At 39.3% G+C, this 21,920-nt stretch overlaps 1 protein-coding gene across 1 annotated transcript in view; it reads left to right on the top strand.

The window, feature by feature from the left end:
* The first annotated feature begins 12,537 nt into the window (after positions 1 to 12,537).
* UBXN2A (UBX domain protein 2A) overlaps positions 12,538 to 21,920 on the top strand; it is a 35,525-nt gene continuing 26,142 nt past the window's right edge. Inside the window, exon 1 of the mRNA XM_069494688.1 lies at positions 12,538 to 12,729. The gene's annotated coding sequence lies outside the window, so the exon portion shown is untranslated. The remainder of the gene's footprint in view (positions 12,730 to 21,920) is intronic.

Genomic DNA, 21,920 nt, shown 5'->3' with positions numbered 1-21,920 from the left:
GAGCTGAGTCGAATACTCAAGGCAAGGCACTGAAGTTGAGTCGCACTTTCCATAGCTGTAAAAATGAGAATGACAAGTGTGATAAAATAGATCTGTGCGGTATCTGGAACACGGTAAGCTTAAGAAAAAAGAAAAAGCCCGCTAGAACCCTACGTCTTTAAACAAAGCGAGGAAGGGTCGTTTCCTACGGCTTTAGCCAGATGTAAGGCGGAGTCGCACACTGAATTCTTGTGAGTCTAGTTTATCATGGGCCCCCTTCCCACCTCCCGCGGAGGAATTAAGAATACAAAAAGCTGAACCCAAAGATTTAAAATTTGTAATTTAACTCCCAAAGAAAAAAATTAAGCTACACAATTAATATGAAAGGCTCTGCTGTGAAGCAAGAATTATGTTCTTTTCAAAAATTCACCATACATTAGAGATAGCCTATTTATTGGGCAGAAGTTCTCCCTGTTTATTAAACTGAGAAATACTGAAAACTCTAGAAAAGTCCTATAAAAATCAACTGGCATCAAAATTAGAGCGTTCTAGCCATCCAAACTCCCCATCATTCAAGAAAACTTCGTACAGCACTGGTAATGAGGACAGTTTCTCTATTTCACAAGCAGTATAGGTTCTAGAAAAGCAGACAAATCCTTCTTATGCTAATTTGCATACCACACCTACCCCTTGACACTTCACCACTTACAGCTGGCCTTGTAATGGGTGTGGATACCTCATCAAGGAACAAGACCTGGATTTTGCTGGGTCAGTTAGCTATGACATCATGGAACAGAATAACCACCTTCATTTCCTGCAGAAAGACGCTAATTTTAAGTAGTCTATGAAGTGTCCAGGGAAGGTGTGTGGTATGCAAATTAGCATACGAAGGATTTGTGTGTGCCTTCCTCCTTTGTTTTGTTTTTGTGTTTTGTTTCTGTAGTCCTAAATTGGGAAGGCCAGGTTACCAACTGGGTTACCATATCCCATACCATTTACTATCAACAAATGTTTACTCTAAATCCAACTGGTGTTAGGTACTCAGGGAATAGATAGATTGGAAAAAAAAAAAAAAAATAGTTCTGGCCCTCAAAGAGCTCACAGACTGGGAGGTAATGAAGAAGACTGGCAAGAAACCAGTGAGCTGCAATTGCAATGTGATAAGAAAGAAAGAGGCAGAGACCTCTAATTCAAGCAGAAATGATAGGGAAAGCCTCTGAGAGGTAATGACCCCTGAGGGGCATCTTGAACCACATAATGGGGGAAGGAAACATGGACAAAAGAAAGAAAGACTTGAAAAAGATACCGAAGAGTTGCTTGTTTTCCATAGTATGTACTAGAGAAAATAAATACTTTTTAAACTTTTTTAAAAACTACAGTACATGCAAGAGCTGGCAAGACACTAAGTAATTAATACTCAAACCAAAAGCTAAGTCAGAGCAGGAACCCAGAGAAGTAAGCAAAGCTCTGAAGATAGCTTTCATTTTCAATGCATTTGCTCAGCCCCAGTGAATTTGACGTTCTGTTATATTTTCTCTGCTTCAAGAGATGCAAAAGACCAAAGGCAAAGCCTAAAACCTTCTCAATGTATGGAGTCTAATGGAATCACCCTGCAAAATCCTTGTACAAAAAGGATACAGCTAAGAGTGAATTGGAAATAAACCCACCAACTTTCCCGTCAGACTGCAAAGAGAACTGCCTTTCCCAACACTAAGAATGAGGGAGGAAAATACATATCCTTTGAGAAATGAAAACAACAAACTGATCATCAAGTTTATAGCCTGAATTCACCAAAGCTGATAGGTATGAAAAAACTCAGGATAATAATTTAGGTTAAATAGACTTGATTCTTAGCATACAGAAGACACTGATAAAAAATAGTGGGGAGTGGTGGCTGCACACCTGTAGTCCCAGCTACTAAGGGGGGGCTGACACAGGAGGATTATTTGAGCCCAGAAGTTTGAGGCTGCAGTGAGCTATGATAGTGCCACTACACTCCAGCCTCGGTAACTGAGTGAGACCCCATCTCTAAAACAAAAAGAAAAAGGACACTAAGAAAAAAAAATGTTTTTTAAAGGGATCTTAAGCATAAAGCAGGAGCAAACATATATCATCTCTGACCAAATACACCTTCAAAAGATATACAAAAAAAAGTTTCCATGAATATGACTCACAGTAAAAAAAAAAAAAAAAAAATCCCAAAAAGAGGAATCATAATTATAGACAGCCAATGAAAAAGAATGGGCAATAGAAGGCCGGGCGTGGTGCCTCACGCCTGTAATCCTAGCATTCTGGAAGGCTGAGGCGGGAGGATAGCTTGAAGTCAGGAGTTCGAGACCAGCCTGAGCAACAGCAAGACCTTGTCTCTACTAAAAATAGAAAGAAATGATCTGGACAGCTAAAAATATATAGAAAAAAATTAGCCGGGCATGGTGGCACATGCCTGTAGTCCCAGCTATTTGGGAGGCTGAGGCAGAAGGATTGCTTGAGCCCAGGAGTTTGAGGTTTCTGTGAGCTTGATGCCACGGCACTCTAGCCCGGGCAAGAGAGCCAGACTCTGTCTCAAAAAAAAAAAGAGCATCTAAAAAAACGGCTATAGTTAACATCATAATAAATGATGAAAGCCAAATTCTTTCTCCCTAATTTCAAGAACAAGGCAAGGATGTCTGCTCTAACCATTTCTATTCAACATTATACTGAACTCCAAGGTAGTATAGGAAAATAAATAGGAAAGAAAAATAACTAAAAGTTATAGTTTGGATAAGAAGGAACTGTCTTTATTAGCAAACAACATGATACTCTCAGAGAAAATCTTAAGAAATCTAAGGGGGAAAAAAACTACTGGAACCAATTTATTTCTATATAATAGCAACAACAAGAGGGCATTGATTGAAATCCACAGTGATAAATTTAATGAAATATATGAAAAACCTATGCACTGATTAAAAATATTGCTGAGAAAAAACAAGGAACACCTAAATAAGTGGAGAGATGACCAAATAATGTTGTTAGATGAAAAGTATTCCCAAATTGACCAATAGATTCAAGCCTATCCCAGCTAAAATCCCAACAGACATTTTGTAGAGATTAAGAAACTGAATCTAAAATGTATACAGAGATGCTAAGAACCTAGGGTCACCTAAACAATCAGGAAGAGAACAAAACTGCTGGATTTACAAAACCTCATGTCAAATCTTGCTATGAAGGTATACTAATAAGGACAGTGTAGTACAGTACACTATCTTATAATAGTCATACACATCAATGGAAATAAATAGGATCTGGAAACAGACTCGCATATATGGGCAATTGATTTCTGCAAAGAAGCCAAGGTAATTAATAGGGAAAATATATTGTTTTAATAAATGATGCCAAAACAACTGGATGTCCCTATGCAAACAAATAAATAAATAAATAAACCTTGACCATGACCTCATCTTATGTATAAAGATTAACTTCACATTGATCATGAAATTAAACACAAAGCTAAAACTATAATTTTTTTTTTTTTTTTTTTTTTTGAGACAGGGTCTCACTCTGTTGTGGAGCTAAAGTATGGTCGTATCATCATAGCTCACAGCAGTCTCAAACTCCTGGGCTCAAGCCTCCCGAGTAGCTAAAACTAACTTTTTTAGAATAAAACCTAAAGGAAAATTTTTGTAATTATAGGGTAGGCAAAGATTTGTTATAAAGGACACATAAACTATAAAAGAAAAAGTTGATAAATTGGGCTTCATCCAAATAGAAAATCGGGCGAGGTGTGGTGGCTAACACCTGTAATCCTAGCACTCTGGGAGGCCAAGGCAGGAGGATCGCTCAACATCAGGAATTCAAGACCGGCCTGAACAAGAATGAGACCCTGTATCTACTAAAAATAGAAATAAATTAGCTGGACAACTAAAAATATATAGAAAAAATAAGCCGGGCATGGTGGCGCATGCCTGTAGTCCCAGCTACTCGGGAGGCTGAGACAGAAGGATTGCTTGAGCCCAGGAGTTTGAGGTTGCTGTGAGCTAGGCTGACGCCACAGCACTCTAGCCCAGGCAACAGAGCAAGGCTCTGTCTCAAAAAAAAAAAATTAAAAAAATAATTGTTTGCCCTTTAAAGACACTTTTAAGAAAATTAAAACATAACCCTCAAACTGGGAGAAAATAATAAAAATAAGAGGCTAGGTGTGGTATAAACCCAACACTTTGGGAGGCCAAGGCAGGAAAATCGCTTAAGCCCTGGAATTCGAGGCTGCAGTAAAGTATGATGGTGCCATTACACTGTAGCCTGGGCAACAGAGCGAGACCCTGTCAATCAATCAATCAATAAATAAATAAAGCCAGCAAGCAATTACAAAATTAGTTTTTTGAAAAACTATACTTCCAATGGAGCTAAAGTGAGACACTGCAAGTCTACATGGAAGTCCTCAGTGAAGAGTTGGTCCTGATCCAGTAGGCATGGGATGCCATCCAAGAGACTGCATTTTTAAGATGCATGACACATTTTGAGAAACACTGAAGCAAGAGGCAAAACCAGAATTGGTGACAGTAGAATTTTGCACTGTCCAATGTGATTACTAGCCACCTGTAGTTATTTAAATTTAAGTTAAAAAGTTAAAAATTCAGTTCCTCAGTTACACTATCCCATTTCAAGTATTCAATAGCCAAACATTGCTAGTAGCTAATGTATTGGACAGTACAGAAACAGTTCCATCATCACAGAAAGTTCTGTTGGACAGTGCTGGCTTAGATATTCTTCATAAGAGAAGGAAATGCTCAAACATGATCACTGGGTTTCTGTCCTGAACAGGATGTTGGTGGGGCTACCAAGTGGGAAAGGGGATGCAGGATCAGGAATAGGTTGCTGAGTGTCACCTATCATCTTTATAGAAGCATTTTTTGACTCCTATTGTGTAGTTGTGCAATAGCTACTGTGTAAAGTACTCTGGAGAATATCTAATAAATATATAATTCAGTCTACACCATTAAGAAATTTAAAATCCTGTTTGAGTCTTTAGACTTGTAACTGAAAAACCAACAGAGAAAGGAATTAGAAAAAGAGCAAACTAAACACAAAGCTAGCAGAAGGAAGGAAATAAAGATGAGAGTGGCGATAAAATAGAGAATAGAAAAGCATCCCCTTAATATTTTGAAATAAAAAAATTAAAAGTAAGGTAACCTATGATTAAAGTGCTTAATTAAAATTGATTCTCTGATTTGTGAAATAGAAAAAAGAAAAGCAACGGAGGCCGGTGCAGTAGGATTGCAGGATCACACCTGTAATCCTAGCAGCACTCTGGTAGGCCAAGGCAGGATGATTGCTTGAGCTCAAGAGTTTGAGACCAGCCTTAGCAAGAGTGAGACCCTGTCTCTACTAAAAATAGAAAAAATTAGCCAGGTGTGGTGGTGAGCACCTGTAGTCACAGCTACTTGGGAGGCTAAGGCACAAAAATGGCATGAGCCTAGGACTTGGGGGTTGCAGTGAGTTATGATTATGTCACTGCACTCTAGCCAGGGCAGCATAGCAAGACTCTGTCTCAAAAAAAAAAAAAGAAAGAAAAGAAAAGAGAAGAGAAAAGAAAAAAAGAAGAAGAAAGAAAAAAAAAAGCAATAGAGACAATCAATGAAACCAAAAGTTGGTTCTTTGAAAAGAGTAACAAAATTGACATTTAGCCACACTGACCAAAAAAAAAGAGAGAAGATACAAATGACTAAAATCAGAAATGAAAGTGGGGACAGTACTATCAACCTTACAGAAATAAAAAGGATTATAAAACAATACTATGAACAATTGTATACCAACAAATTAGGTAACCTAGATGAGATGCACAAATTTCTAGAAACATGCAAACTAAAATTGACTCAAGAAAAAATAAAAAATCTGAACAGAAGCCAGGTGAGGCAGCACATGCTGGTAGTCCCAGCTACTTGGAAGGCTGGGGTGGGGAACCTTCCCTTGATCCTCCAAGGAGGATCCCTCGAGCCCATTTTGAGACCAACCTGTGCAAAATAGTAACACCTTGTCTCTAAATTAAAAAAGAAAGAAAGAACAAAAATTCTGAACAGATCTATAAGAAGAGATACAATCAATAATCAAAAACCTCCCAACAAAAAAAAGCCCAGGACCAGATGACTTCACTGATTCTACCAAATATTTAAAGAAGAATTATAACACCAATTCTTTTTTTTTTTTTTGAGACAGAGTCTCACTCTGTTGCCCAGGCTAGAGTGAGTGCCATGGCGTCAGCCTAGCTCACAGCAACCTCAAACTCCTGGGCTCAAGGGATCCTCCTGTCTCAGCCTCCCAAGTAGCTGGGACTACAGGCATGCACCACCATGCCCGGCTAATTTTTTCTATATATATTTTTAGCTGTCCATATAATTTCTTTCTATTTTTAGTAGAGGTGGGGTCTCGCTCTTGCTCAGGCTGGTCTCGAACTCCTGAGCTCAAACGATCCGCCCACCTCGGCCTCCCAGAGTGCTAGGATTACAGGCGTGAGCCACCTCGCCCGGCCAACACCAATTCTTAAAATCTTCCAAAAAGTAGAAGAGGGAGAAACATTTCCTAACTCATTCTATGAGGCTAACGTTACCTTGATCCCAAAGCCAGACAAAAACATCCCACGAAAACTATAGGACAATGTCCTTTATGAATATAAATGCAAAAATCCTCAACAAAATACTAGCAAACCAAATCCACCAGCATAATGAAAGGATTATATATCATGACCAAGTGGGATATATCCAAATACCATTCACTGGGGAAAGGACAGTCTCTTTAGCAAATGGTGCTGGGAAAACTGGATACTCATATGCAAAAGAATAAAGTTGGACCCTTATCTTATACCATATACAAAAACAAATCAAAATGGATCAAACACCTAAATGTCAGAATGAAGACTATAAAATGCTCAGAAGAAAACATAGGGGGAGTTCTTCATGACATTGGATTTCACAATGGTTTCTTGAATATGACATCAAAAGTATACCCAAAGCAAGAAAAAATAAATTGGATTGAAATTTAAAACTTTTGACTGGGCACAGTGGCTCACACCTGTAATCCCAGCAGTTTGGGAGGCCGAGAAGGGAGGATCACTTGAGGCCAGGAGTTCAAGACCAACATGAATGACAGAGTGAGACCCTGTCTCTAAATTTAAAAAAAATTTTTAATCTTTATTATGTATCAAAGGTTACTGTCAACAGAGTGAAAAGACAATCTACAGAATGAGAGAAACGATTTGCAAATCACATATCTGATAAAGGATAAATATCCATAATATATACAAAAACCTCCAAAACTCCTATAACTCAAGAACAAAAAACAAACCTACTTGAAAATTTACAAAGAACTTAAATAGACATTTCTCCAAAGAAGATATACAAATAACCAATAGGCATGTGTAAAGATGCTCAACATCACTAGTCATTAGGGGTAATGCAAATCAAAATCACAATGAGATACCAATTAGGATGGCTACTATCAATGCAAGTGCATGCGCACACACACACACACACACACACACACAGAAAATAACAAATGTTGGGAGGATGTGGAGAAATTGAAACCCTGGTACACTGTTGGTGAGAAGGTAAAGTGGTGCAGACATTTGGAAAACAGTTTGGATATTCCTCAAAAAGTTAAACGTAGAAATACCATATTCCACATCCAAGTATATACTCAAAAGAATTGAAAGCAGGGACTCAATCAAATACTTGTACACCAATGTTCATAGCAGAATTATTCATGATAGCCAAAAGGTGGAAGCAACTCAAATGGCCATCAAGAAATAAATAAACAAAATGTAGTATGTACATACAATGGAATATTATTCAACCATAGAAAGATATGAAATGCTAATTGATACGTGCTATTAATACAAAATAGGTGAACCTTGAAAACAATTATGCTAAGTGAAATAAGCCAGACACAAAAGGACAAATATTGTAGGATTCCAATTATTTGAGGCTCCTAGAATAGGCAAATTCATAAAGACAGAAAGCAGAATAGAGGTTACCAGGGGCTGAAGGGAGGGAGGGCAGGGGAGTTATTGTTTCATAGGTACAGAGTTTCTGCTGGGGATGATAAAAGTTCTGGAAATGGATAGTGCTGATGGCTGTACAACATTGTGAATGTACTTAAATGCCACTGAATTGTACTCTTAAAAATGGCTAAAATGGTTTTTTTTAAGTTTATATAAAAAGATAAATAAGAAATGAAGGAATATTTTTTTAAATTTTATATAAACAAATAGATCAGCAGAACAGAATACAGGGCACAGAAACAGACCTCAGCATTGATGAGGATTTGATATATGAGGTATCATTACAAATCTGTAAGAAAAAATATACTGTTCAATAAATGGCATTGGGACCACTGGATTTATCTGTTAGATATTATACTATATAAGTATACCTAGATCTAAATCCTATGTCAATTTGTTTTTCTTATTAGGCAAGAGTGAAGGGTATTAAAATAGATCATTCACTGAATATAGCTGGGCAGGTTAAGATGGAAGGTTTAATACAAATGTACTGCTACCTCCTTCCCAGATCCTCAATTAAAAAATCACTAGGAAACCAATAAATAGTATTTGCATTTTTACAAAATAATCAATTAATACATCACATTAATAGAATGAAGAGAAAAGATTACATGAGCATCTCAATTGAAACAGAAAAAGTATTTTACAAAATCCAACACCGTTTCATGATTAAAAAAAAAAACACTCAAGGCCAGGCGCAGTGGCTCACACCTGTAATCCTAGCATTCTGGGAGGCCAAGGTGGAAGGATAGCTCAAGGTCAGGAGTTCGAGACCAGCCTGAGCAAGAGCGAGACCCCGTCTCTACTAAAAAAATAGAAAGAAATTATAGGGACAACTAAAAATATATATAAAAAATTATCTGGGCATGATGGCACATGCCTGTAGTCCCAGCTACTCAGGAGGCTGAGGCAAGAGGATTGCTTGAGCCCAGAAGTTTGAGGTTCCTGTGAGCTAGGCTGATGCCACAGCACTCTAGCCTGGGCAATAGAGTGAGACTCTATCTCAAAAAAAAAAAAAAAAAAACACTCAAAAACAATGGTGATATAGCACCTCTTGTATTATCCTGGACAGAGCTGGAACCCATTCTACTAAGTGAAGTATCACAAGAATGGAAAAACAAGCACCACATGTACTCACCATCAAATTGGTATTTGATCAACACTTAAGTACACATATAGTAATAACGTTCATGGAGTGTCGGGCAGATGGGAAGGGGGAGGAGGGGATGGGTATATACACACTTAATGGGTGCAGTGCACACCGTCTGGGGGATGGAGATGCTGAAGCTCTGACTTGGGTGGGGCAAGGGCAATATATGTAACCTAAACATTTGTACCCCCATAATATGCTGAAATAAAAACATAAAATAAAAAAAAAACACTCAACAAACTAGGAATAGAAGAGAGTTTCTTCAGCATGATAAAGAGCATTTATAAAAAACACACAGCTAATATCATACTCAATGGTAAAAAACTGAAAGCTTTTCCCCTAAAATTAGGAACAAGACAAGGCCCACTTTCACCATTTCTATTCACCTTTGTGCTGGAAGGTCTAAAGCAATTAGGCAAGAAAAAGAAATAAAAGTCACCCAAATCAGAACGAATGTAAAACTATATTAGCAGATGACATGATCTCATGTGTACAAAATCCTATAGAATCTATTTAAAAAGTGATTAGAGCTAATAAATGAATTTAGTAAAATTGTTGGATACAAGATCAACACACAAAAATCAGTGTTATTTCTAAACACTGGCAATAAAAAATCCAAAAAGGAAATTAAAGAAATTCAGTGCTTGACTCATCCCAAAACCATTCCCCTGCCCCCCCCTTCCATGGAAAAATTGTCTTCCATGAAATCGGTCCCTGGTGCCAAAAATGTTGGGGACCACTGGTATAGCCTACTGCATACCTAGGCTATATGGTATAGCCTATTGCTCCTAGGTTATGAACCTGGACAGCATGTTACTCTAACTGAATATTGTAGGCAATTGTAATACAATGGTATTTGTGTATCTAAACATATCTAAACATAGAAAAGGTACAGTAAAAGGTTTTATAATTTTTATGGGACCATCATTGTATAATATTAATATATGCTGTAAGTCATTGACCAAAATATCCTTATGTGGCATGTGACTGTAAATGGAAAGACATCCATGCTTATGAATTGGAAGACAATTTTGTTAAGATGTCAATACTCCTCAAATTGATCTACCAATTCAATAAATCCCTATCAAAATCCCAGTGACTTTTTTTTTTTTTAGAGAGAGAGGTCTCATTCTGTAGCCCAGGCTCGAGTGCAGCAGTGCTATTATAGCTCACAACTCACAGCAGCCTCCAGCTCCTGGCCTGAAGCCATCCTCTGGCCTCATCCTCTGGAGTAGCTGGGACTACAGGTGCCAGCCACTTCACCTAGCCCAATGGCTTTTTTTTTTTTTTTTTTTTTACAGAAATGAAAAAGCTGATCATAAAATTCATATAGAATTGCAAGGGACCCTGACTAGCCTAAACAATCTTGAAAAAGATGAACAAAGTTGAAGGACTCACACTTCCTAATTTCAAAACCTACTACAAAAGTATAGTAGTCAAAACAGTATGGTACTGGCCTAAAGATGGCCATGTAATCAATGGAATCAAATTGAGAGTACAGAAATAAAGCTATACATCTATAGTCAATTGATTTTTGACAAGGGAAAGAATCCTCTCTTCATCAAATGGTGCGAGGACAAAAAAACCAGAAGAGCTCTCACGGAAAAGTCAAAGAAGTCTCCTTGCCCTGATAAGGAAAACTCCCATCTGTTACTTGGGGGCCCATCGGCCACCTGAGACCCCACCCCTCACGGAAGACCCGCATCAGCATAATACTAACCTATTACCTGGCCCATCAACTAATCTATTTATCTGGCACATCAACATAATACTAACCTTAGCCACCTGAACCCCACCCCTCGGATCACCCCAACTTAATAAAAGTGGGAAAAATTGGGTAGATGGGGCTCAGAATTTCGTGGTGAGACCCCTCTGAGCCTGCCGGCGAATAAACCTTGATTCTCCAACTCTCCATGTGCGGCTAGGTTTCTCCTCAGACCCACCCGCTGTAACACTTGCCCAAAGGAAGCAAAGTAACTCCTTACTAGGCTTCAACAGACAAGATGTCAGGAGCCCTGGTTTGAGAGTTGAACTCACCATGGGATCCCTTAATCAATGAACAGGAGAGGAGTTTCAAAAGACTCACAAGTTGCTTTCACCTGGGTAGGGATGGCAGGGGTCTGTAGGTGAGGCCCAATCTCACTCTGAGTCCTGGCAGGCACTAAAACCTGTGAAGTAAAAAACAAATCCCGATTTAGGCAAATCGAGACTTTATTTGAAAAGATTATTGTAACAGGGGATAAAGGGAGGAAGACAATTTCAACAAGGAAGATGCTGGAGTATAAGATAAAAAAACAAATTTGGATATATGTAAGGAGACTTTAGTGGAAGAGATTATTCCAAGGAGAGAGAAAGAGACTATTGCAATGGACAGTGTGTGTATGCGGGGGGCGGGGGGGGGGGGGCGGTGAAGGGGAGACCACGGCAGCAGAGAGAACTCTCCGACCTTGAGATCTGCAACTATCTCCTAAGTCAAACTGAAAAAGGCTTCTTCTTTCATGGGGAGAAGTGAACAAAGCTAGAAAGACCTGGGTGTGGGGGAGCGGGAAGAAAGGTGGAGGTGGCAGAAATCAGCGTGTCAAAGAACGTTTTACCGAGGTCGGCCTGTTTTCCAGAGAGTGGTGGACAAAGAGGGGTGGTTTGCCGGTTCAGTCTAAGTGTGGGTCAAAGTTTAGAAGCCTGGGCCTGGGGCAATGTAATCTCAGCTACCGAAGGTGGGAGGGCTGAGACGGTCCTGTTGGGGGACGGGCAACACAGTGGAAATGTATTTAAAAAACAAAACGAAAGTTTAGAGGCTTGGAGGAGAAATGCTTAGCTAAAGTTTGGTTAAATCAACGCAGCCAGTATTTTGTCCAGAATAGTCAGTGAGTACAAGCATTTCAGCTAATCATTCATGTGGCAAAGAATTGGAATTTGGAGGGTTTCGTGTCTGACCTTGTTATAACTAAACAAGGGGGCATCCGTGTGTCGTGTCTAAATCCTATGGGGAAGGGAGATTCCTGGCAGTAGGCTCTTTCAGGAACACAAAAGGGTAGGGAATGTCTTTAACCGTCGCTGGCTTTCCAGGATCTCAGGGCTCAGGTAAAGTTCAACATTGTCAGAACGCAGGGCAATCTCTCCGAGATGAATTCACTCAGAGGCTGAAGAGTTAGAGAGGTAAGTAGAAGCTTGGTTCTCAGGTGAACCCACATCTAGCCCTGGCATTTTCTGCGCCCAGTAGGGAGGCAACAGGCAGCGGCGCCGGTGTTAGGGAGCAGACGGCCGCCATTAGTTCGGGTAACGCCGGGGTCAGAAGGGAGCGGCGGCGGCAAGCCCCGCCCCTCGGCGCGCTCCCCCGCGGGCGCGCGCTTCCCAGGTCTGAGCCGAGCTAGTCTCGGAGCGCTATGCGCCGGACACCGGCGCCCGGCGGAGACCGAGCGAGGCGGGCCGGTTCCCAGCGGCCCGGCTGCGGAGCTTAGGCGGGTCTAGGGGTGGCGGCGCTTGGAGTCTGAGGGGCTCTAGCCAAGCGGCCGCGGCTGTGCCCGCGGTCCCTGAGCGAATTGAGGCCGAGGCCGCGAGGCCGCGCCCAGAGGTGAGTTTCCTGCGGCCGCGCCGCGTTCGGCTGGGGGAGGGGCTGGGCGTCCGCTCGCCGCCAGGCTTGGGCCGGCGCTTCCCTGGCGGGGCGGGGGGTTGATTGTTTCGGGTCGAGCTGTCACGGCCCATCTGTGTCGGAGTCAATCCCGGGTCCGGAGGGTTTCGGACCGCGCGTCTGCGACCCGGGATAGGGCGCTGGCTGCGGGGGCTCCTGCCCAGCCTAGGTGAGTCGCGGGTCTCGGGCTGCTGACTCGGCTTGCAGCTTTACTCGTGTACTCAGTGAAAGCGCATTGTTTGGTCCTCTCAGGGCGTTCAGAAACTTGGAGTTATGTGCTACCACAGTGTTTCCATTTCTAAAGACGAACGCTGCAAACGCACTATCCAGAAATACAAAGTATGTCTGTTTTAGGTGGACGTTTCGTAGTTGACTTCTTCACTGTCTCGCAACTTACGTTCTTTGATGTTTTGAGGGTCTGATGTTCGCTGTTTTCATATTTTCTTTCTTCTATGCGTCCTTTTTTCTTTACAGTCCTAGTAATAAAACCGTTTACTTGTGAGCAGAGATGAACGTTAGTGTGGCGTCCAGCGTTGGTTCCTTTGTACGTAATTTGAGATAATTAAAACTAAAATAGGAAACTGCCGATTTGTATTGATGTTAATGCAGAAAAGAACGATGTGGTACTATGAAATGTGATTGTAGTTTGCTTTTAGGGGGAAAACTTTAAAAGTTAATGATGTGTTTTCTCTAAATACTCTGGAAGTCGTAGGTATTTAAAGGGCAGTTAAAGTCAATGAATATTGAACATCTTTATATATAATACTAATGTTAGTAATAGGCACTGGTGAAATCCAAAAATGAGTCAGAATTGTGTGCAGGAAGGAGAGAATCGTTAAGCACACACTAATGATACAAGGCAGAATACAGTACAGTATTAACAGAGCTGCTACTCATTGAGCACTTATTCTCAGATGGGCACTGTGTTAGCTGTTTGCATACTTTACTTAATAATAATTACTTAATACACACTCTAATTATTGAATATTTTATCATTCAGACTTTTTTTAGTACTTACTATGTCCTGCGTGCTAAGGATATGGTGACAATTAGACTATGCCTTTAGACTATATGGTGTCATTGGGCAAAACATAGTAAACAAATAATCACACAAATAAATGCCAGTAAACCAAGACAGCACTTAGAAGAAAGAATGTACAGTGTTTAGGAGAGACTATAACATGGGGAGTTAGCCCAGCTGGGGAAATCAGGTAAGGTTTTCCTACGAAATCTTGGAGCTGAGACATTATGGGTAAGAAGTAGGTGAATGAAGATGACTCCGGAAGGAGAGAAGAAAGGTCCAGGCAAAGACATATAGATTGCACAGAGGCCAGGGAAGATGGTCATTTCAGAGTTGGAGTGTGGAAAACAAAAAGGGGCTGTGGTAAAGTGGGTTAGGGCCAGAGAGATAATGCAGTGCCTTTTAAGCAATATTAAGGGTTTGGAATCAGCTTTTTTTTTAATCCTTTTTTTTTTTATTTTATTTTTTTGAGACAGAGCCCGGCTTGTAGCCTGGGCTAGAGTGCTGCCGCATCAGCCTAGCTCACAGCAACCTCAAACACCTGACCTCAGGTGATCCTCCCACCCAGGCCTCCCAGAGTGGTAGGATTACAGGCAGGAGCCACCTCGCCTGGCCTTAATCCCTTTTTTTTTTTTTTTTTTTTTTAAATCTTAAAACCCACTCAAATGTATAGAGAGAACAGTACAATGAACTCTCCAGTAATAGTCTCCAAAGGATTTGGACTTAATTATTCTAAGAACAATGGGAAGTCATTGAAAGGTTTTCTTTTTTATTAATTTCAGCATACTATGGGCGTACAATTGTTTAGGTTACATATATTGCCTTTGCCCCACCCAAGTCAGAGCTTCAAACATTTCTATCCCCCAGACAGTGGGCACCGCACACATTAGGTATGAATATACCTGTCCCCTCCTCCCCCCTCCCATTCACTGAAAGGTTTTAAGCAGGGAAGTCCTGCAGTCAGATTTGTGTTTCAGAAAGGTTGTAACTGGCTCTATGAACAAATTTCAATGACCCTTATGTTTTTAATAATCCTCTCCCTCTCGTGGGTTTTGTTTTTTTTTTTTTGTTTTTTTGAGACAGAGTCTCCCTTTGTTGCCTGGGCTAGAGTGAGTGCTGTGGTGTCTGCCTAGCTCACAGCAGCCTGCCCAGAATTCTGCCATTTCTAGGAAACAACTTAAAATGTCAAGTAATTAGTTAAAAATTACAGGGTTCTGGTCATCAAGCCCTAGTGGCCTGAGAATCTAAAACACAAGAAGGGCTGGGCGTGGTGGCTCAGGCCTGTAAATCCTAGCACTCTGGGAGGATCGCTTGAGGTCAGGAGTTTGAGATCAGCCTGAGCAAGAGCGAGACCCCTGTCTCTACTAAAAAATAGTAAAAAAAAAAAAAAAAAAAAGTAACCAGTCAACTAAAAATAGAAACAAAAAATTAGCCGGGCATGCTGGCATGCACTTGTAATCCCAGCTACTCGGAAGGCTGAGGTGGGAGGATTGCTTGAGCCCAGGAGTTGGAGGTTGCAGTGAGCTGTGATCACAGCACCATACTACAGCTTTGGTGACAGAATGAGACCCTGCCTCTTAAAATTAACTAATTAATTAAGTGTTTAGTTCTGATGCTGTCATAGTTAGGTTGCTCTTAGAGGGCAAATCACATTCCATAGAAGATCTAAGTAAAAGGAACTCCACTTGGAAATGTGAACCATCAGTTTCTTTTCACTCGTGTTTAATACTAGAAATGGCTTTATCCTTAGAGAGAAACTTTAGTTTCTGTGTAAAGATAGCATGCCCAGTTGTATAATGTCTTGATACAGATTCATAATCTTAAAAAAAAAAGTCAGGCCAGGCGTGGTGGCTCACGCCTGTAATCTTAGCACTCTGGGAGGCTGAGGCAGGCAGATCGTTTGAGCTCAGGAGTTCGAGACCAGCCCGAGCAAGAGTGAGACCCCATCACTACTAAAAAAAATAGAAAGAAATTATCTGGACGACTAAAAATACATAGAAAAAATTAGCCGGCCATGTTGGCGCATGCCTGTAGTCCCAGCTACTTGGGAGGCTGAGGCAGAAGGATTGCTTGAGCCCAGGAGTTTGAGGTTGCTGTGAGCTAGGCTGATGCCACGGCACTCTAGCCCGGGTAACAGAGTGAGACTCTGTCTCAAAAAAAAAAAAAAAATGTCGCCTAGAGCTATGGTCCCTGGCCTGTTGGGAACCAGGCCACACAGCAGAAGGTGAGTGGCAGGTGAGCAAGCAAAGCTTCATCTGTATTTGCAACCACTCCCTATCACATCACCACATAAGCTCCGCCTCCCATCAGATCTGCAGCAACATTAGATTCTCCTAGGAGCAAACCCTACTGTAAACTGTGCATGTAAGGGGTCTAGGTTGGGCGCTCCTTATAAGAATCTAATGCCTGATGATCTGAGGTGGAGCTGAGGTGGTGATGCTAGCGCTGGGGAGCGGCTGCAAATACAAATTATCATTAGCCGAGAGGTTTGACTGCACAATAAATGTAGTGCACTTGAATCATCCCGAAACCATCTCCCCCACCAGGAGAAAAAATTTCTTCCATGAAACTTGTCCCTGGTGCCAAAAAGGTTGGAGACTACTGGTCTAGATTGATTAAATGTTTATAAACAGAAATAAAATTGGTAATATACATTTTAAAAATTCAAATTCGAATGTATACATTAAAAAGACTCCATTCTTGGTAGTCTAAATCTATTTGGATTTTCCTCATAGTGGATGTGTTTCATAAAGCACAAATCTATTTTGTCTCCTGACAGATTTTATTTATCACTGCACGTGTTGGGAGTAAGTGGGATAATATTTGGGAAGGTTTTTGGTAAACTGTGATATACAGTACCAATGTAAGATGGTTGTGGTAGTTTAGTTAGAAGTAGACCGAAGAAAAACGAAGGAGGTTCTGTTCATCTGTCCATTCTGATACCCAACTTCATGCTGATAATTTGATATTTGTCAGATGGCTTTTTTTATTCTCTGCAGTACAGTACATGACTTAGATTCACTCATGTCATATGACTGTGATACATTTGTAGAAGCTTACTCAATTGATATAAATAAATTTTACATGGTTCATTTGTGTGTTACTAATTTATGGTAGATGCCTACAGTGGTGGTAACTTTATGTTTCCATGTTAGAATTAATTTTTACTTCATAATTCTGTGCCATGCTTACAATTAGTAATTCAGTATATTTTTTCCTTGTTAGACTATAAACTCTATGATAATGAAGTCTATGTCATATTGGCACTTCTATCATTAGTTCTAAACTACTGCCTTGTACACAGTGGCAGGAGGTTCCATAAGTGTATAAATGTTTTTAAAAATTTAAGTAGTGAAATCAAAAGTAAAATTTGATAGCCATACCAAAATTATAATTTTTTTTTTTTTTTTTTTTTGAGACAGAGTCTCACTCTGTTGCCCAGGCTAGAGTGCTGTGGCATCAGCCTAGCTCACAGCAACCTCAACCTCTTGGGCTCAAGCGATCCTTCTGCCTTGGCCTCCCAAAGAGCTAGGATTACAGGCATGAGTCACCACGCCCAGCCCTTGAAAATTACAATTTTTGAGATTAAGTCTGAGGATGTTTCTTACTGATCAGTGTAACAGATTATGATGGAGGGGTGAGAAACGACAGAGGAGCATAACACTGTTTTATTCTCAGTATCTCATTTAGTCCTCAAAACAACCTTGTGAGAAGGATAATTATCTCCTTGTTATACGTTAGACAGCTGGGACTCAGAAGTTAAATAACTTGTATAAAGTCACCCAGCTCAAAATTGGTATAACCAGTATTCTGGTACAAGTCTATATTTGAATTCAGGGTCTGTTTTATCTTTATTCTCTTTGGTTGTCATAAAACAGGTAAAAGCAATTTATCAATAGTTTATAATTATTAAAATGATGGAAAAAACTATTAGTAATTTGCTAGCAAACAATAATGAGAAACTTTGTGGAATCCTTTAAGGATGTCTACTCTGCTTTACACTTGCTATGTACTGTGGAAGAAACAGGAAATGTGTAAGTCATGGTGGATCCAGCAGAGAGAGCTAGAAGAGACAATAGTAAATAATATCAGACTATATAATTTAAATGCCAAAAATCTAAATGCTTAGGAGAAGATTATTATTAATACTAAGGATTCAATATTTCACCTTTATAGTAGAAATAGATCTTGAGTTAGGACTTGAAGGATAGTTAGGATTTGAGTGCCTAGAAGAATGGTTACAGTGTGAACAAAGAAGTGGAATAAACTTGTTATGTTTGTGAGATAATAAAGATCATATCTAAGCTGTGGAATTATTTAATTTTTAATTGACAATAATTATATATATTTATGGGGTACATTGTTATGTTTTCATACATGTATGCATTGTAGAAACATCAAATCAGGCAAATTAACATATCCATCACCTCAAATATAATTTCTTTGTGGTGGGTGAGAACATTTAAAATCCATTCTTTTTGCTATTTTGAAATATACATTACTATTAACCATAGGAGGTTATTTTGAATTAGTTGAAAATAATGTTGGAAAACTGTCAAGTGAAAAACAAACAGCCCCACCAGATTGTATCCACAAGGGCTGGAATCTTTGTCCATTTTGCTAAGTATGTATCCCAAGTAACTAGAATCATTCATGCCTGATATATAGTAGGTACTGAATAAATACACACTTCAAATAATTTTTTGTTTTTCAGACAACAGTGTCTCACTCTGTTGCCCTAGCTAGAGTGCAGTGGCATCATCATAGCTCACTGCAACCTCAAATTCCTAGGCTTAAGCCATCTTCCTGCCTCAGCCTCCTAAGTAACTGGGACTACCTGTACATGCCACCATGCCCAGCTAATTTTTTCTATTTTTGGTAGAGACAGGGTCTCACTCTTGCTCAGGCTGGTCTCGAACTCGAGTTCCAGAGATCCTCCCACCTTGGCCTCCCAGAGTGCTAGGATTACAAGCATGAGCCACCATGCCCGGCCCACTTTAAATATTTTTAACAACCTTATTTAGGTATAATTGTTATATAATAAGAGGTACATATTTAAAACATGCCATTTAACATTTTGATTTTTATTCTTTATTTTTTTAGAGCTAGGGTCTTACTATGTTGCCCAGGCTGGACTTGAACTCCTGGGCTTAAGAGATCCTCCTGCTTCAGCCTTCCAAATAGCTGGGACTACAGGCGTGCGCCACTAAACCCAGCCATTTAATATTTTTAAATGAGATAGTATTCAACTGTATCTGTAATGCTTTATTTCTTAAACAAAAAAGAAGCAAGTGAGTCAAAATCTAAACATTTCTTAAATCTGAATGGTCAGAGTAGGTGTTTAAATTTTTCCCTATGCTTTTGTTTTGTATGTGTTTGAAATGCTTGGACATTTTTAAAGCGAAGCAATAGTTTTAGGAATATGAGGTTTGAATGAAGAAGTCTTAGGAGAAAACATTAGTGGGCATGGAATTTGGTTTTCTGAATATATTTTTAATTTGTTTTGTGGTTTTAAAGACTTTTTAATCAAAATAATATATATATACATAGTTTAAAGAACAAATAGTGCTAGAAGGCTTAAAATTTAAAAATCCTCCCACTCCGTTTCTCTGGAGACAATTACTTGAAACTCATGGCTGCCTCTTCTGTTATTTACTGCCATATTTCTAAGCAGTGTATATATTGTAAGTGTCTAATTTTGGACATTGCCTTTTATATTGCTGTTAGAATAGATAACGCTTTTACCTTTATTATTCTTCTTTTGCTTCTCAAACCCTTTTAATGAATTTAGTTTGTTTTTTTATCCATAATAATAAATAAAAATATACTCCATCATTTTTTAACTGCTTTGGACCTCAGGTTCATCCTTGGTCCAGGGATGGTATATTATATTTATTTAATAAATGTAATAAGCACTTGCATACTCAAAAGAATATTGGCAGTGTTGTATCTAATGATCTTTTTTTATGGCTTCATTTAAAACATAGTTTAGTTAATCATAATCATTTTAATACTTTGTTGATATTATAAAAATTATAGGCCAGGCGTGGTGGCTCATGCCTGTAATCCTAGCACTCTAGGAGGCCGAGGCCGGAAGGATTGCTTGAGCTCAGGAGTTCGAGGCCAGCCTGAGCAAGAGCGAGACTCCGTTTCTACTAAAAAAAAAAAATAGAAAGAAATTAGCTGAACAACTAAAAATATATAGAAAAAATTAGCCGGGCCTGGTGGTGCATGCCTGTAATTCCCCCTACTCGGGAAGCTGAGGCAGGAGGATTGCTTCATCCCAGGAGTTTGAGGTTGCTGTGAGCTAGGCTGATGCCATGGCACTCTAGCCCTGGGAAACAGAGTAAACTCTGTCTCAAAAAAAAAAAAAAAAAAAAGTGTAAATTCCCACATATGTGATTTATTTTGTAAATCTAATGCCTAATCTGGTGCCTTTCATTTAGTAAATATTGACTAAGATTCTTTGAATGAAACAATGATCTATTTTTATTTTTAAGTCTGGGAATAAGTTTTAACAGGTACAGGAGGGATTAAGAAGTCTTTAGGGCCAGGCGCGGTGGCTCACGTCTGTAATCCTAGTACTCTGGGAGGCTGAGGCGGAAGGATCACTTGAGGTCAGGAGTTCAGGACCAGCCTGAGCAAGAATGAGACCCCGTCTCTACTAAAAATAAAAAGAAATTATATGGACAACTAAAAATATATATATAAAAAAATATTAGCCGAGCATGGTGGCGCATGCTTGTAGTCCCAGCTACTCAGGAGACTGAGGCAGGAGGATTGCTTGAGCCCAGGTGTTTGAGGTTGCTGTGAGCTAGACTGATGCCACAGCACTCTAGCCTGGGCAACAGAGTGAGACTCTGTCTCAAAAAAAATAAAAATAAAATAAAAAAATAACAATATGGACTCAATGATTTTTTATTTTATCCAGTGGATTATACTCCACTAGTATTATTACTTATTTGGATGTTCGATTTCCCAGATTTGGCCAGTGAGCACCCTTTCAGGGTGGCTTTGGAGTTCTTTTGCTATATCGTCATTATTCTTTGAACACCTTCTCACTTTCTGGAGCAAGGTGTTTCAGGCTCATCTTGTTTCTCTATTCTAGCCCTGGAATCAGCCTTTTCTCTAAGGAGCCATTTAGAAAAACCATTCTCCTTTTATAGGAGATTGATATTTAGAAACCAAGATGTGGGCACTTGATGTGCTTGTTGCTTCTGGTGTGTCACTGCTTCAAGGCCTCCTCAGTGGACAGATGGTTTGAACTATAGCTGTCTCTTGGTATCCCCAAGAAATTGGTTCCATGACCCTAGCAGATACTAAAATTCAAGGATGCTCAAGTCCCTTTTATAAAATGGTGTAGTATTTACAGATAACCTATGTACTTCTTCCTGTATACTTTAAATCATCTCTAGATTACTTATAATACCTAGTACTATATAAATGCCATGTAAATAGTTGTTATACAGTTTTTTATTTATATTATTTTTAATTATTATTTTCTAAATATTTTCAATCTGTGATTGGGTTAAATATGCAGATGCAAAGGGCTGGCTGTGTTTTTTAAACAGTGATTTATTTGTTTCTTATGGTATCTTTGTTGTAAAGACAAAATAGTAATACAGAAAATTTGTGAAAGTGGGAAAATAATTATAATTTTATTGCCCCAACTGTAACTATTTTTATTTTTGCTTCTCCCACCCCATTATTCATATGCATTCAATTGCATGGCTAGTATATGAATGGTTTTTGTTTCCTGTGTTTTTCATTTATGTGATATCTTTTTACATTTGGCTGTATAAATTGCTTCATAATTATTTTTAAGGCATACATTTTATTTCATCAAGAAGCTATTTACTGGGCATTTAGTTTACTTTCAGTTTTTCCTAACAAATAATAGCTGTAGTGGACAAATTTTGTGTGTATATCTTACTTTCTTACTTTGTTTTTCTTTTAAATTCCCAGAAAGGTTGAAAGTCAGGGTCAAAGATATGAATTATCTGTATAATACATAGATACTTCTTGGCAGTTTGCTTTCCGAAGGAATCATAAGAATGCTGCATATGTTTAGTTGATATATTGTTACTTATTGGAGATTGAATGGACTTTTTTT

Source organism: Eulemur rufifrons, chromosome 19, assembly GCF_041146395.1.
Source record: "Eulemur rufifrons isolate Redbay chromosome 19, OSU_ERuf_1, whole genome shotgun sequence".
Taxonomy (NCBI): domain Eukaryota; kingdom Metazoa; phylum Chordata; class Mammalia; order Primates; family Lemuridae; genus Eulemur; species Eulemur rufifrons.
The sequence above is the reverse complement of the archived record's forward strand: the minus strand, read 5'-3'. Positions and strand labels throughout refer to the sequence as shown.